Here is a 15,884-nt window from a genome sequence, read left to right on the forward strand (position 1 = left end):
GCCGTTCCGTTTTTCGTTCCAGTAAAAGTGTAACGCGTTCCCGTTCCAGTTCCACCAATGCAAAATGAAACGGCGGCGTTCTTTTGTTCCTTCTAAAAGGAACGCGTTCCAGGAAGGCCGTTCCTTGGAACGGCCTTCCTGGTGTTGTACGGAACGGCGTTCCTCGGAACGCCGTTCCGTACAACACTGGCACCGACCTTGTTGTAACTCATAGAAAAGAAACCGATTTATACTGTCCCTTCAGATAGTCAAATCAGTCATCGTAACCACGTTGTAGAATGAGGATGTTCAATCAAAGTAATTGAATGTTACCAGGCACCACCTCCTTCCATGTTCATACTTACTTACTAATCGCATACAATCAACAGAGCTCTTTGCTAGTGTCCGATGGTCTTGAAAGGACGACCCCAAACCTGAAATTCACTCACTTAACTGCGAGCCGAAGGTCACAAGAAAAATTAAAAAAAAGTATTACACTACTACTTTTACGTCAGTTGTTAGGAATGTATACCGTATATACGGCTGAAAAGCGTCTCTCACTCTACTTCGCGGGGAAAAGAAAATTTGCTGTGTTCCTTAAGGTTGAGCTAGAGTCTCTCTATATGTCCTTTGCTCAAACACCTTGCTCGAGACGAAAACGTGACCGTTGTGATAACGCCGAGGAAATGAGAAAGAAGCCCTGCTGTCGTCCCACGTTTATCGGATGAACGAATGCCAATGGCGGTATCCTTTCCTTTTCAGTACGTTATTATCAGTTCTGGTGGCCCTCACTTTATTATCATACAGCAAAAATATCTTCTGGAATAACAGAGAGTAGCCACATGACTAGAAACAGCCTCGCCATATAAAAGACAGTTCCGGCTATATCGCAACGATGAAGCTCGAGTTTGCGAGGAAGTCGCGAACTATCTGGAAGCCTAGAGACTTCCTGTGTGCAAGCTTGGAAGTAACCCCATGCCGCTCTTACGTCGTCGTTGGGTTTCGCTAAACCAGTCGTCTTAGTTGTTCTACTGTTTCTTATTTTTTCGCACTTGTTTGCCCTCGGTAGTATGTACACATTTCTGTTTGCAACGCAAAAGCCAGGTTATATTGTTTTTGTCACGGAAGCACGATATTTCCTTTAAGGTACAACATACGATAAAGAGGTACCGAATGCCACCGGATACAAGATTAGCTTCGTTAGTAATGGGCACCTCGTTTGCATCGTGCCCTTCCTACATCGAATCGTGTAGATTGCAATGCTTCGACCTTTTTTTTTTTTTTTTTTTTTTTTTTTAGTGTGCGCGTTTTGAGCAAATGAAGTGTATGCTTGTGGTAAACGGCTTATAAAAGAAATGGTGGGTTATGCGTCATATCGTGTGTTATTATACAAATTATTACGTTTTAACTGTTGGAAGTAACATACTTCCAATACTGAATTATAGTAAAGTTGTGCTTGCATTATTCGTTACATTTACATTGCGCTGACGAGAATTTCAGTCTCGTACGCAGTCAACACCAAATAGAAAGGCTGCTCTTGACTTGTTTACGCCAAAACTTAAAACCTCGCCACTCGCTTTACGCAAAACGAACAAAAGATACTTTAATTGCCACCAGGAGAGTGTTTTTTTGAAAGTACAGCAGTATATGGTGACATTTCCCTGTACCCCATGAATCGTATGACTTCGCCATCCAGAACCTTCAATTTAGGTCTGGTAATGGCCCAAAATAAACACGCGTTGCTAATTTTTTTATTTCGTGTTCACGAGGTAAAGTTTTCCGTAAAATTCAGATGTCAAGTTTAAAAAGGCCCCAGCTTATTGGGATTCTGGTTTATTTCGCTGCTCCGCTTGTTTTCAGTAGTCCTTTTGATCACAGCACATTGCCAACCTTACCTTCGTTTCACGTGTGGGTTCGAGAAACCGCGTCTTGAACCCAGGCGTAACTGAATGTTACTTCAAACATTCTTTTAGCAAACAAATAGGCCAAGAAACACGTAAAAGTAAGAGAAGTCACCGAACGCGTTCTTCAACCAACCAAAAACTTCTTTTTTCAGGGGTGCAGGGGGGGAAGGGGGGGGGGGGGTTAATACCGCATTTTAAACGGTCGCGCGCTTCCCAGGACGGCAAAATATGAACCTGGATTGAAGCTTTCCACGTTCCTCTTGACAGCGGCAAATGACATTCAAAGCCTATAAGAATGTTATTGATGATCGTGTATAAATAGTCTACTTTTTTATTTTTGTGAATGCAATGCTACGTGCTTATTGCATTTCTTTCGAGATCAAATCACATTGTAGTTTATAGCATTCTGCTCTTGTTGCAGAAAAAAAAACTCGTTTCTACAGACGAAGTACCTTTGCTTTTATACTTGCCACACTGTTTCATTAATCACGTCAACAATATATATCTGCCCTCTTTTATTCTTTTCCAAATATGTGGTCGCTAAACTTCTACGTTTGCTGTAAATAGCTAGCCGAAACATTAAGAAAAAAAAACAAAAAAACTCCATGGTAAATACAGTTTAACAGAGATTGGACCTCGATTGATTTCACACGATCGTTAACGGAGGACGGAAACGGTTAATTTCTTAACACTGTCATTGCTTCCAAAGTAGAAACGTTTTAAAATTCGCTTTTACCAGTTTAGAGTTCGACTTTAAAGTCAGAAAGAAAAATGCGATATCCGATGTTTTCTTTTTTTTTAGAATACTTACTCTTTGGTAATTGTTAGGGTTAACTAGTTACAAAAGGGATGGACACACTTCGGAAATATATCATAACAAGGAGTTATTGCAAAGCCTTTAGAGCATGATTTGCCGTTTCACTCAACATACTTATTATAAATTATAAAGAGAATAGTTTCAGTTTGTCGCTGTCCACCTTTAGGGAAGCGAGAAAGAAAGCCCTAGACCATATCAGTCCTACAGTACCTCTGGCAGTCGCCGCCGACTTTCCAAACCTTGGACGAGCAAAAAAAAAAACTTCGCTAGAATTTCACTGTGTGTCAGGCTGAGGTTATAATATAAAATTAATTTGGAAGGCCGAGCGGTACAAACTGACGGAACGAAAATTTATATTCGTGATGGAAGATTGTATTTTTACGGCACAAAAAAAATTTCCTACGCCCCTTTGATGTTTCCGAGATCATAAATAATGGCATCTCCGTAGCGGCTACGTCCAGCAACGAAGAAATGTCACGTATCTGAAAACAGTGCGTTTTTAGGTTTTATATAATTATATCAGAAGTGTTATTTATCCGAAACATGAGTCTGGAAGACAAAAGGGGAAGAGCAAATAAGACTTTTTTTTTTCAAGTTTCTGTAATGCCTGCGAATATTAAGTATAATGAAACGACGATTGCCAGGAGTGGTGCTCAAAACATACTATGTTCTCGACAAAAGGTTGACATGTTTAAAACTGCCCGCTTTTGATCGAAGTTTATTTCGAAGTAATTATCTGCATATAAATATTTAGAAGAAAATATTATCGAAATAAATTACCGAATAAATTATTTTATTTGTGGTGAAAAGTAGCATAATTATTCTAAGAACTAAGTTTGAAGGATTTATGATATAAATAAGGATATAATGCTTCTCATTCTCGATTAACAGCACGCTCTCGTTGCTGTTAATATTGCTAGCCGAACGTCAAGGTTAAAAGTGAGTGTTCGCTTCGAAGAGGGAGCAGGGTGTGTATCACCTTTTTCACGATGCCTTCTTTAAAGAACACGCACACGGTTCTCAAAAATTGGACTAGTGTAAACGACTTAGTTTTCGCGAGGACCTAATTTTTGTGAATTTCGCGAATCGCCTACAGTTCGCGAAAAATAGGTTGCGCGAACAATTCCGGTAAAATGTAAACACTTTGAAACCTATATTGAGATCCCACTGCGTCGCGAAAATGAGAATTAACCCGCGAATTATTCTAAAACTTCAGCTTTGACCAAAATCGCGAAATATTGAGCCCTCGAAAAATACGTCGTTTGCAGTATATACCCAGCACGGGGGTGCACCATCCATTTCAACGTGCCTTGATGGAAAATGCGCGCGAGATTAGTGAGGAGGAGACTGCCAGCACGTGGAGACTCAGCGTCCCAGTTTTGCATTCCCTGAGCTCTAAGCAGAGCTTTCACCCGGAAAGGCGCAACAGGAAAGCGAGTCGCACCCAAAACCATCATCGAATAGAGTGAGCACAAAGACGGGGGGGATTGGTTCCCGTCGCCGGAACGAGATGCAGGCGGCGAGCCTCAAGTTCCGGAATAACGGAAGCGGAAAAAGGAAACGAGGTGGACAGGAAAGGGACGTGGAAATAGAATCGAAAGCGGGCCACGAGTCGGGGTTCGCTGCTGTAGCGAGTGCGGGGAGGGCCGGGGGCGATCGATGGAGATTGGCGCGAGGTGTGCGACGTATGATTTGTTCACTGATTCGTTTTCTGGATGTGCCCTTAACTTTTTTCCGGTTGCAAAAATGTATTTTGTGTGTGGAAACAAAACAAAGAAATGGTAAACGCAGTTGTTTTTTTTTCTGACGCGCCATTCAAGCGTCATTGTACATGACCGGTGCAAACGCCTTTGATTAGTTGATTGGTCAACTTGAAATATTCTTCCGTCGAGTGTTGGTGATTGCCAGATGAGATGATGTTTTGGAGCACGCGTTGAAATTTATAAAGTACACCAGCGAAACACCCGACGTAGTCGTGTCAGTCTATAACTTCAATACTAGGTTTAATTGATTGCTTAATCATAAATATAATGGTTCGTATTGTCCTCCCTCCCGTTCTGCGTTTTGCAGTTGACATCACCGACACCGGAACTTCATCTTAACAACACATAAATGCCCTGTGCATGTTTTTTTTTTTTTTTTATGAATACTGCAAAGTTTAGTTAACGACATCTAATTTTCCTGTGTGCTTAGAATATTAAAATGCCTTTTATGCATTTGGTGATATAATGGGTTTAATATAAAAACGCTCGTAAACAAACAAAAAAAAAACACAAAAGTGCCCAGGTATGCCGCGCCCCACATAGTGACCGTGTTAAAAAATCAGTAAAACTCTTATGTGTAATAATATCATTATATGACCCCTAACCAGAAAAGTGCGAACAGACTTTGCCACCAAAAGTGACTTCGCAATAGGCAAAGAAAGCGAAAGCGCCTTTGATGCGCAACTTGGACTCGTGGTTGTTTTTTTGTTAACAAGCTTTCTACTAAACTTCTGCTTGAAAACTTGCTGGTTCATAACTCCTTTCTACAAAAAATGGAAGCTCCGTTAAGGACTAATGAGGCTCTCAGCTGTAAATGCCTACACGACTCAAGCCTAGGATATTTTAATGGGACCAAGTTTACTTCTTCCAAACGGCAGCATATAATTAAGTTAACTTTCGAGTGCGTACGTGTGCGAGACAAAAGAAAAACGAATTGCTTTTGTCGATTTAAGAGGAGCTGGTGACATCTCTTTCATTTCAGCCTCAACACAATATTTTAGCTATGCACCGCTCTTTGACCATCAGTAAGGCTCGCAGGCAAATAAATACCTCCAAAGTGAAAATTTAGGAAACGTCGAGTTTTCCTATTTGTTTCCTGCGTTTGGTTTATGAACGGTGGAATAGAATAGGAGTATGTACTCGTCCGTGTTTCGTCCCCTCTGTGTTTTATTCTTTCTGATATCTACTAGGCTATAAAACGTGTTTTGAGTGACGAGCTCCGTTACAATAAAACAGAAGGGAAGCCCCAAGCAGCGAACAGGTGCTGCTACTCAGCGGATGTGTACCTCCGACTTTTTTGGGAGAATAAGTGGAAACTTCCATCTCACCCCAAAATGAAGCTAATCCTAAATAGCAAGGTCTTACATAGCATCACTTGGCTGGCGGGCGGTCCTTAGTCTCGTGCTCACCAACTACCTACGGCACGGAGGAAATTATGATTCGCGATTGAAAATGAAAGGCCTTAAAGGAGCTGTGCAACAGTTTCAGTGCTCTGCTTAAATAATTTGGGAGTTGGTGTCTCGACCTTCCTGAAATAAAGAACGAAACACCGCTTTTGCCTGCATATCCTAGTGCTTATTTTAAAAATGGACAAGATTGGGGTTTTCGGCACCCCTCAACTCCTTCACCATCTTCCGAGTCACGTGCGCTGTGATGTCAATGGGGGTTGCGCGGGGCTCCGGTGAAGCTCTCTCTCTAGAGCCATCAGTGAGCAGCGAGAACTCATCCGCTCGCGACCGCGTGACCACGTGCTGGCGGGCGCAGCGACCGAGAACAATATGATGAAACGAAGAAATTCACACCCGGGTCCGGCCATACCCGTCCGGCTCTGTCCCCCTCCCCCTTCGGCTTCTGGCGGCTGTTCGCGGTAGCAGATAGAGCTGACGGTTTTGTTGACATCGGATAGATGGCGCCAATAAAATTCCGCAAAATAAAGTTTTGTCGAGGATACCAGGTTTTTGACGCATTTATATTTATGTTGACGCGAGAAGATTTATAGAATAATTACCTTTTATTGAGCAGGTATCCGCACAACTTGCTATCTTTCCACAAGACCCCCATTGACGTCATGCCGCTTGGTTCTTATGACAGCCGCTCGCGGTTGCAGGGCGGGGAATATTCTAATTTTTGCCTCGTGATTACGCGGCAGAATCGCAACATTTCGAAGAAAGGAGGTGTGTGTTCTGTCCTTTGTGACAAGGTGAACAATGTCAAAAGTAGAAGATGCCAATTTTTTCAACGTTAAAATCGTTGCACAGCTCCTTTAAAGGAGTCATGAAACGCTTTCCCAACTTTTTCTTGTTTAGCTTTCCTCCTCAACTCATAAATCGCGCATTCTACCAAACAGTTCAAGAAGACGGAAAGGGGGATTCCCCTCTTCCTCTGACTCTCGTTTGTGCACCCGGATACTGCCTCTGCCATTCTCCCCCTAGAAGATTAGCCCGTCGCTCAAAATTCAGACAAAAGTTGCTTTCCCCACCCCATTCACCCCGAAGCTGAGAGTGCTGTGGAAGCTACGTGCTCCTTGGGCCAGTCACACTTTTGCCACGTGATCACTCTCTCTCGCGCATACCGACGCGCAGAGAATGAGGTCAGGTTTGAAAGGGAGGTGGTGGCTGATAGGTCCGTCAAGCGCGTAGCTTCCACCACAATGTCAGCTTAGGGGTGAAGGGAATAAGTGAGGTCCGATGTGGTGTGACGTGCGTTTAGGCCCGGTGACGCGTTGCGGGGACCGCGGATGTATCACAGTGAAACGGCAGAGAGCTTACGAAAGAAAGGAGGTTCGAAATTATCCGCTATGTTTTCAAATTTTTGTACCGAAAGTCAGGCTTTTGACTTTCTACTTTTTGTCTTTTGGCCCACTGAACGATGTGCTATTAGTATAATGCCAATATAAATTTATTTATTCCAACCCAAAATTTGTTTCATAGGCCCTCTCATGACACAGTAGTGCGCAAGTCTACTTCGTTTGACCTTACGATTGACCGCAGCAGACGCAGCAAGTCCTCCCGGGCAATCCGGCGCTGTGAACCTGTCACCACACACCAAAAAAACTCCCGTGCGTCTTCTTTCCTGCACAACACTTGGAGAGTCTATCGCCGCAACTTACGGAGGCAACTCAGCGAATGGCGATGCCGAAGCATATGTTTAGACCAAAAAAACGCAGTCTGAGTTGTCACTTCAAGCAATGCAAGCGTGACGTTTTGTATTGCTTAATGTCACAGCTCAGACTGCGTCTTTCGGTCTAAACGTATGTTTCGGCATCCTCATTCGCCGAGCTGCTTGCGTAAGTTGCGGTGATTGGCTCTTCGAGTGGTCTGTGGGAAAGTAGACGCACGGGCTCTGGGCTTTTTATCAGAGTTCACCCACCTCGCGTCCCGTTGCGCCCCTCTCTAAGGTCAATCGGCATTGATTTGGCCTCGATGAATCATAACGTGCACTGCGGTCCATCATAACGTCAAACGGAGTATCTGGAGCCCAGTAATCTGCATCACCTTGTGTTTTTATTTGCGTTTGTACATGTCGTAAAAGTGTGTAAAACAAAAACATGTATTTTTGTGTGTGTGTGTGCGCGTGTGTTTTTGTGTTTGTTTGTGTGTGTCTGTCTGAAAAGCTCGTAGGCGAGTAAAAAAGTTCGTCGAGCTTTACCCACATTTTTTGTTTGCCTTCACGTCGGTGTTCCAGATGCTGAAGTAAATTTGTCAAAGCTGTCAGAATTGTCTATAGATGACCTACGTATAGTGAAACCTCTTTAAAACTCGTCACTATCTTTTTTACAATGTGTTGCGTGTATTATACGTATTCAATCATTTGATAAAAAAACACAAAAAAACGTTGCGTTTCTTCTCGAGGCTGCTCATTTTTTATTTGGGTTCGTTTGTTTGAACTGCGGCCAATATTCGTATTATAACTAATCTGTCTGGAGAAATCTAAAAAACAAGTTTGGAGCACCATTTTCTAAACGCTACGCTGGTGGGGAGCCTTCAATAGACTTAACGGTAATCCTAAAACCGAGACTGAACTGCTTTGGGCGTGCTGATGGCAAGCTCCCATATTTTTTTTTTTTTTTTGCAACGTGCTTTTTACACTACGAAGATTGCCCGGTTTCAGCAGCCCATTAATCTGTGCTCGTTCTGAGCATGCGCACTCAACAGCGGGATCAAATATGGCGTCGAGTCAATACCCCCTATTAAGAACGCTTTTATAGGTGGAAACCAGTAAGACTGCATTGGGATAATGAACGCATGTCAACGAGCGATATGCATGGTTTAATGACTTCAATTCTCTTCAGTGCCATAAGCGCTCCTACGCGGAGGGATCCTAAAAACTCCGTGTATGTTTATTTTTCTTTTCTATTTGATAGAAAAGAATGCGCAAACTATTTTTAAACAATTTTCACCGCCGCTAAACTACACTCCGTTTCTTGTCAAGTCTGAACGCAGCCGACGCTGATACCATGAAGCCAAAAAAAAAAAAAAAAAGCAGCGCCAAAAATGTAGTGTCGGACTTAAAATGCAGCGGAGCATAGCAGCATCGTGCACTACTTCTTGGCGCCATGCGTGCGCGGTCAGTCATAGTTGCTATAGTCAATCTAGTGTTCAGAAACTACAAATAGGACACATGATCGGAAGTGTACGCACGTCCTTCACGACAAAACTGACGCAAACTTCGCACTCGTAAGCGATAGAAAAAACAAAACAAAAAAACTCCATTTGTTTTTTTGGACGTGAGCCGTGTGCTCGCCGTCTGGTAATTCTAATCGCTGTCGTGCATAGGTTCTTACGTTATTTTTTTTTTGCTAAAGTTTATTTATTGTCAATCCTGTTTTAGTGTTTGTTGACAAAATAAATTCAACAAAATCACTTAGACGGATGCATATAACTGAATTTCGTGTATTGCAAAAATAAAATTATATTTCCACCTTCTATCACGTTAATTACACGAAGTAGGTCGCTGCAGAAAAAAACATCTTTGAGGATTACTCTCAAGATGAAAAGCGATTTCCGTAGATTTAATCCTATCTCCTGGGAGAACGCCGGGTCACAAGTTTCAAAGAATTACAGGATAAAAAAAATCGTGCTATTTTTGATTTATTGCCAGCAAATCGTGTTTTGTCCTCTTCGCTGTTGAGCCTCATTTTTTTCCCCTTTACGTTTGCGTCTTTCTACGCTGAGCTGTACATTTTTTGCTGAAAATATTCGTGAAGTGTTTTAAACATAGTTATATCAAACCAAGTCAAACAGCAATCCTTTGTAGCTGCAGCGAGGCGCTGGAGCTCCTTTAAAATGAAAAAGGCTATTGTAGTTTGTTGCAAATGATATTATTTGCCGCAGAAGAACGACGAAAGTAGAAAAATGCGTGGCGGAGGCTGAGCATTTTTATTCAGATCTTAGGTTGTAAAAGACTATAGTAAGGAATCTTTCATTACCAACAAAAAAAAGGAGAAAAGGTTCGTAAAAAAAGAAAAGAAAAACGAGTTACGGACAGAACGAGCGGGTCGGTATGGATAATTAAACTTGAGGAAGAAAATGAGAAGGGACGTCCCTTCTCATTTTCCTCCTCGACTTTAAAAACGAGTTAGATGTGAATTTTAGCATTTTCATCTCGTGAATCTGAATATCACATTCGTTCTTCTCCGAAGATATAACTAAACGCGATAAAACTCCGAAAAACCTTCAAACAGTTGGTACTTTATACTAGGTTCTTTCGGCCGTCAAGCGCGTGTCGCTCGTGTGGGCAGCGCGTGCAGTTACAAGCTTGCAAAATATATTCCCCCTAACGAGGTAGAGGGGCTTAGAGCGATAAACTGGTATCCCGTTCACCAGGCAAAAGTGACCCCAACTTGGCTGCCGCCATGTTGTACAATTAGGACCACTAGACACGTTACCGTAGAAAATCCTGAGGCTTTTGCGCGAAACTGAGCCAAGATTGGTATTGCGATTACTGTAAAAAAGATTATAAACTATATTTTCAGTACCGTTAATTCCAGAGATCAGTGTCTAGCTCCGTTAGAAACCTTATAATACAACATCGCGTCCGACGGCATCTAGTGGAGGTATTGCGAAGCTGCCCGAGTTTTCGTCGTAAAAGCACATTTGGGACCTAAAACAAACGAAACATAACTTTTCTCGCTGGTACCGTTATTAAAGATCAATAAGCAATTATTTGTACGGGGTACTTCGTTAAAATCTAGATTTCAAACTATGAAGTCACGCGTCTAGTGGTCAAAAATGTGCAACGTGGCGGCGGCCAATTGGGGAAAACTTTCAGCTGCCAGTTTGTCGATCTGAGGCCCTCTACCTCGTTGATTCCCCTGCACTGACACCATTCGTGACGTCTTTTTTTACCTTTTTGAAAACAGAAAAAGTGCGCGAACATAGCTTTTATAGGCCCTGAAGATGCGTGAGTGCGGAGATTCCAAAAACTCCTAATATGACATCAGTCTCCGGGAAGAAGGGGATTCAGCGGTACTTTGAAAATGATTTTCTGCAGCCTGCGCGCTCAATTGACGAACATAATTTCGATATTCATGATAATGGAGGTCAAATGAAGACGATTTAAGTTTTTTTTTTTTTTCAAATCCGGGACCGCTTTAGTTTTTGGTTAACGCGTACACAGGTATCATCAGTAAACTAAGGATACGAAAGGCAAAACACAAAAAAATGCCTCCTGCACTAGCTTTTTACTTTTAATAAAACTCTGCCAAACTTTCTATAACACCGCGTATTTTCTCGCTCACTCGGCGTCTCATAAGAACTCGCAGCGAATGCACGGCTGAAGACAATGAGCGCCTGCTGGAGGCGGAGCTTCTGGTGCATTCATATGTGGTCACTGAGTATACTAGTGCCGAGATGCTTAGGTGGCGGCGTCTTATAGTTCTTATCTGTGACGTGAAGACCAGGATTCGCCTCACTATGATGTCACGAATGATCACTCCGGAACGGGATGTTCAACGAAGTGTGCGAAATGCACAGTGAAAACATTGAGTCATCGCATTATCGCACCAGCACCGTCGTAGTTGACCGTCTAAGATTACTCTTAGTTCGGTCCACGAAAGCGGAATTATTTATACCAAAGACATCCCAGAGGGCGTTTGACCAGCCGTCGAAAAAGCGACAGCAGCGGGACTTCTGGTCACGCGCTGTCACGGTAAGAATGGCGAAGAGGCCTTTCAGTTATCCAGCCTTCAGAAAGAGCTTCCAACCTCAATTATTACTTAGGCGTCCATTGAGTTTTGTGCGTTCAGAACGCGGTCCAAGCACGACGGAGAGCGGCAAGCACATGCACGAAACTAGACACTCCAGGAGATGTCCTGACCTTCTTGTCTTGTCAATGATTATACAGGGTGTTTCTGATTTGATCCGAACATATTCTTTTCTTCTTAATGGGGCTGGAGAGAGAGGAGGTTCGTCTTTAACCTGTATTCATCAGGGTCGGCGGACATTATGTGATGAGAACCTCGTCATGGTAAGTTTGCTACCTAACTAACATTTGCTGATTGCCTTTTTAACTGTTGATTTTAGGGGTCACGTTGCAATTTCAATAGTGACGCAAAGCAAATTTATATTAGAATGCAGACAAATTGAAGGAATTTGCAAAAAAGTGCTATTATCTAAGACCATAATTAATCAACGGTCACGTTTTTTTTTTTTGTTTTTGTTTTGCCCGAGTTCATAATTGCGCGAAAAGAACACCGCAAGCCATGCCCACAATGCCGCTTAGAATAGCGACGTAGTCGTTTCAGTCACGTCATCTCTTGTGTCGTCGACGCACCCACCAAGGCCACGCTGTCGAGATAGTAAAGACATTATTGTAACGACTGCTGTGCGTCACTCTTCCAAGCGTCACTGAGGGCAGGCATTGCTCCACTCTTTTTGAGCCAATTTTTAAATTGGGATAGAAACGGTAGAATTTAATAATTCATATTTACAGAAAGCTATTGCATGTTCACAATTTACATCAATTGGTCTGACCTCTAACAGTAATTGTCGACAATACTACGATCGAAACTGGAACACTAAAACAAAACAAAAAATTGAAAGTTATTTAACAAAATTTAGTTAATTAGTCAACTTAGCATGATAATCTAACGTTCGCCGAGCATGACAAATATATGGGAAAGGCGGGACTTCTCTAAACGTCACCCGAACTTAAAAAAAAAAAAAGAAAAACTGTTAGAGGTGATATCAAACACCATATATAGTTATAGAGCTAATTGAGCGAGGTCTTATCGCGCGGAAGGTATGTCGGTAGAATCTTGTGGGTGCATTCGAGATTGTGAAATATGGCACGACCAACTCTCTTGTTCGGAAGTTAGGAACTAAGGCTGGTTCAGACTGCGTCATTTCCTTACGTTAAGTTACGTTACGAAAAAGTCATTGGGAACCTCTGTGCTTCATATTAAGCGAGGCTACCAGTTCAAGGAAAAAGCATGACACGCGACATTCGAGACAAGAATGTTTCGTTGACTTATACGTAACGTAAGAAAAGTGGGCTTTATGATTGAGCCTTAACACTTCGAGAGCAGCGGATGCTTTGAGGCAGCGGCCGCAAGTGTCGTGGGGAGATGAACAACTCCAAGCAGGCTTCTCTGTAGGAGATTTTCTGTAGAGGTGAAGCCCGCTTTAACGCAATGTGCTGGCAAGTTTAGCTGGGTCGTCCACTAATTTTCAAAGTAACTAGATTTCAGTACTTGATCAAAATAAAGTGTGGTCACTGATTGCACTTCATGTGCAGCACAGTTATGATAAGCCTCAAAAGGGTTTAAATTTAACAACCAGAAACTGAGATGGTTTAAACAAATAAAATTCTATGACCGGGTTTCTACATAGCAGTGCTGCGAGGGACGAAACGAAGAAAAGAAAAGAGAAAGTCATATTTTTCTTTTTTTTTACCTCTTAATTACAACACCCGACACTATTTATATTTACCAGCTCCTGGTTTATTTTTAGACTTTATGATTAGGTAAAAATCTCTCAAATATTTGCCCAGTTTATAGAACTGACAGCTTTAATGTTTTAGAACGAATTTCACAGACGCAAAGCAAGCCAAAGGAACTCTTAAATTCGGAAAAAAGGGAGGGGGGGGAGGGAGGGGAGGGAAAGAAGGAAGGAACGACCACACACAAAAAAAGCGAGGTAGCCAAAAAAAATTCGCACATCTTTTGGCACTTTAGTTTATGACGAACCGCACAGAATTTAATGTTTTCTCTGAATTTCTCAGCCTGCATTTGTTACAAGGACCTTTGCTGTCCTCCGCACTTGCCCACTGCAACTTACGTTTTGAAGCTTACTCCAGAATTTATATTTACGTATTTATATCTTTATTCTTGAATCCGCACTTCGAGTTGGAGGAGATTTCGTTTGGCAAAGTGGAGAACGACGCGGAAACCGAGCCGCTGGATTCAATTTCACGATCCGCAATGCGACCAACCAACGGTCCGGAAAGATCGGCGAACGCGTGTAAAGAGAAAAAAAAAGGGAAACCGAAGTTGTTTCGTGAGCGGATTTTCAAAGCAGCAAGTGTTTCGAGATGCTCAGAAATCGGCTCACAAGACTCTCGTTTGCTCGATGCTTGCACAGTAGGTCGCGCTTGTATGTACACGGAGCATACGCGTAAGGTTGATTTATGCAGAACGCGAATCGGTTCAGCCGAGATACCAGGCATGATATCAAAGCGTTTTTGAGCCTGAGAAGCGTTGTGAAAACGGTACGATGATGGCGAACGTGATTTCTGGTTGAATAAAGAGACCCTAAGGGTTATAGGCTTTTTTAGGGAGATACTTAGAGAGAAGTGAGTGTATCTTGTTTCCAGACGTTGTTTTCCGGGCTTGTGATGTCAGTGCATAAAGGAAATGCCTTTCGGTGTTGTCCTTTTCGAATTTGGAGCTTTTATTTTATTTATTTATTAAGGCGAAAGCCTTATATATATCATCGTTCAGTCGACCTTCAAAGACCTTGAGCGAAAACACGTCGCCGACGCGAAAGGTACCAAAACGTTTACGTGACCGCTCAGTGGACAACTAAGAGAACAAGATGAGGACTCAGCACATTGAGACGGATGACTCAGCAAATTAAGACAGATGACTCAATACATTAAGAAGGATGACTCAGCGAGTAAATCATGTGTCTTTCTGTAATGCAACGGCACATGGGCTTTCGCCTTCAAGTCGTTTTAGAGATTACAAAAGAGACCCTGTGAATTCTTCATGCTGCAGGCCTTTACGGGTTCAACAGGATGTCGGAGGAATCAAATAACGCCACACAAACAGTGGTTATAAGGAAATAACATTCTAAACCTATTGCAACACAAGGCAGTTCACACAACACAAGTCACCGCAGGTTACACGTCAGACGTAGCAAAACACAGTCAACGCAAGTCACAAGGAAACACAAGTCAACGCTACATGAACATTGGTTACATAAAAATGACACTAAAAATAAAATGCTACGCTGAAGCACTGAAGCGTAACATAGGTAATATACCATATTAATATATCTAATATATCTAACTAATACTATAGAATTATATATACGCTAACATGTACACTGACACTACAAAACAATTAAAATGCTCATAGTGAAAGAGAAAAAAATCTATTAAGTGCTGTAATGATGATGGGAAATCATGCAAACAATATAATTCCTGGGGTAATGAATTCCACTCGCTTATTGTTCGTGGAAAGCAAGAAAACATAAATATAGTGTTTTTTGCAAAATGGGGAGTTTCGGAGTAATAGCGACTATGTCTGGGTTAACATGTTCAAATGTGGCTAATATTCATGCTAGGATTAACTTAAATCTTATTTTCGGCAAGTTGGTGCAAGTTTACGGTACAAGGTTATAACAAAAAGTATAAACATAAATCTTTTGCTAAAAAATTCTTTTCAATAAGGAATTGAAGAGTATTTATATTTATAATAAAAGTAAGGTCTGCTGTGAATCCAAAAGACATAATAGAAATGCGCAAAAAGTTTTATTATAACATAAACATTTTACGGAAATAATAGTTAATTACTTCTGTTTTAAGGAATCACCTCGTTTGTATTTTAAAAGGGGTAGTTTTATCTATAGGAGTTTTGTTGACTTTAGGTTTCCACCGTCATGTTTCAATGTCATTTATAGATAAAATAAAAGATCATTCGACCAGATGGTGTTTACCAATAGTAATAAAAATAACGAATCAATCAGTAGGTCAGTCAAGGAAAGAATAATTATTTAATACAGTGTCGAGGGACAGCCTAAGGGTTGTTCCTCATACACAAGTATCGTTCTAATGCAAAGTGAACACACAAAAACAGTTATAAAGTGATGAAAGAGGTATTTGACCTTTTGTAGCAGTTTCTACAACAGGCAAAATACTGGTTTGAAGGAGCCGCTGAGGGTTTCGGAGCAGATGCCAACATCCGTTAGCGCTCAATAT

The sequence above is a fragment of the Ixodes scapularis genome, unplaced genomic scaffold (genome assembly GCF_016920785.2).
Source record: "Ixodes scapularis isolate PalLabHiFi unplaced genomic scaffold, ASM1692078v2 PGA_scaffold2__306_contigs__length_199485367, whole genome shotgun sequence".
In the NCBI taxonomy this organism is placed as follows: domain Eukaryota; kingdom Metazoa; phylum Arthropoda; class Arachnida; order Ixodida; family Ixodidae; genus Ixodes; species Ixodes scapularis.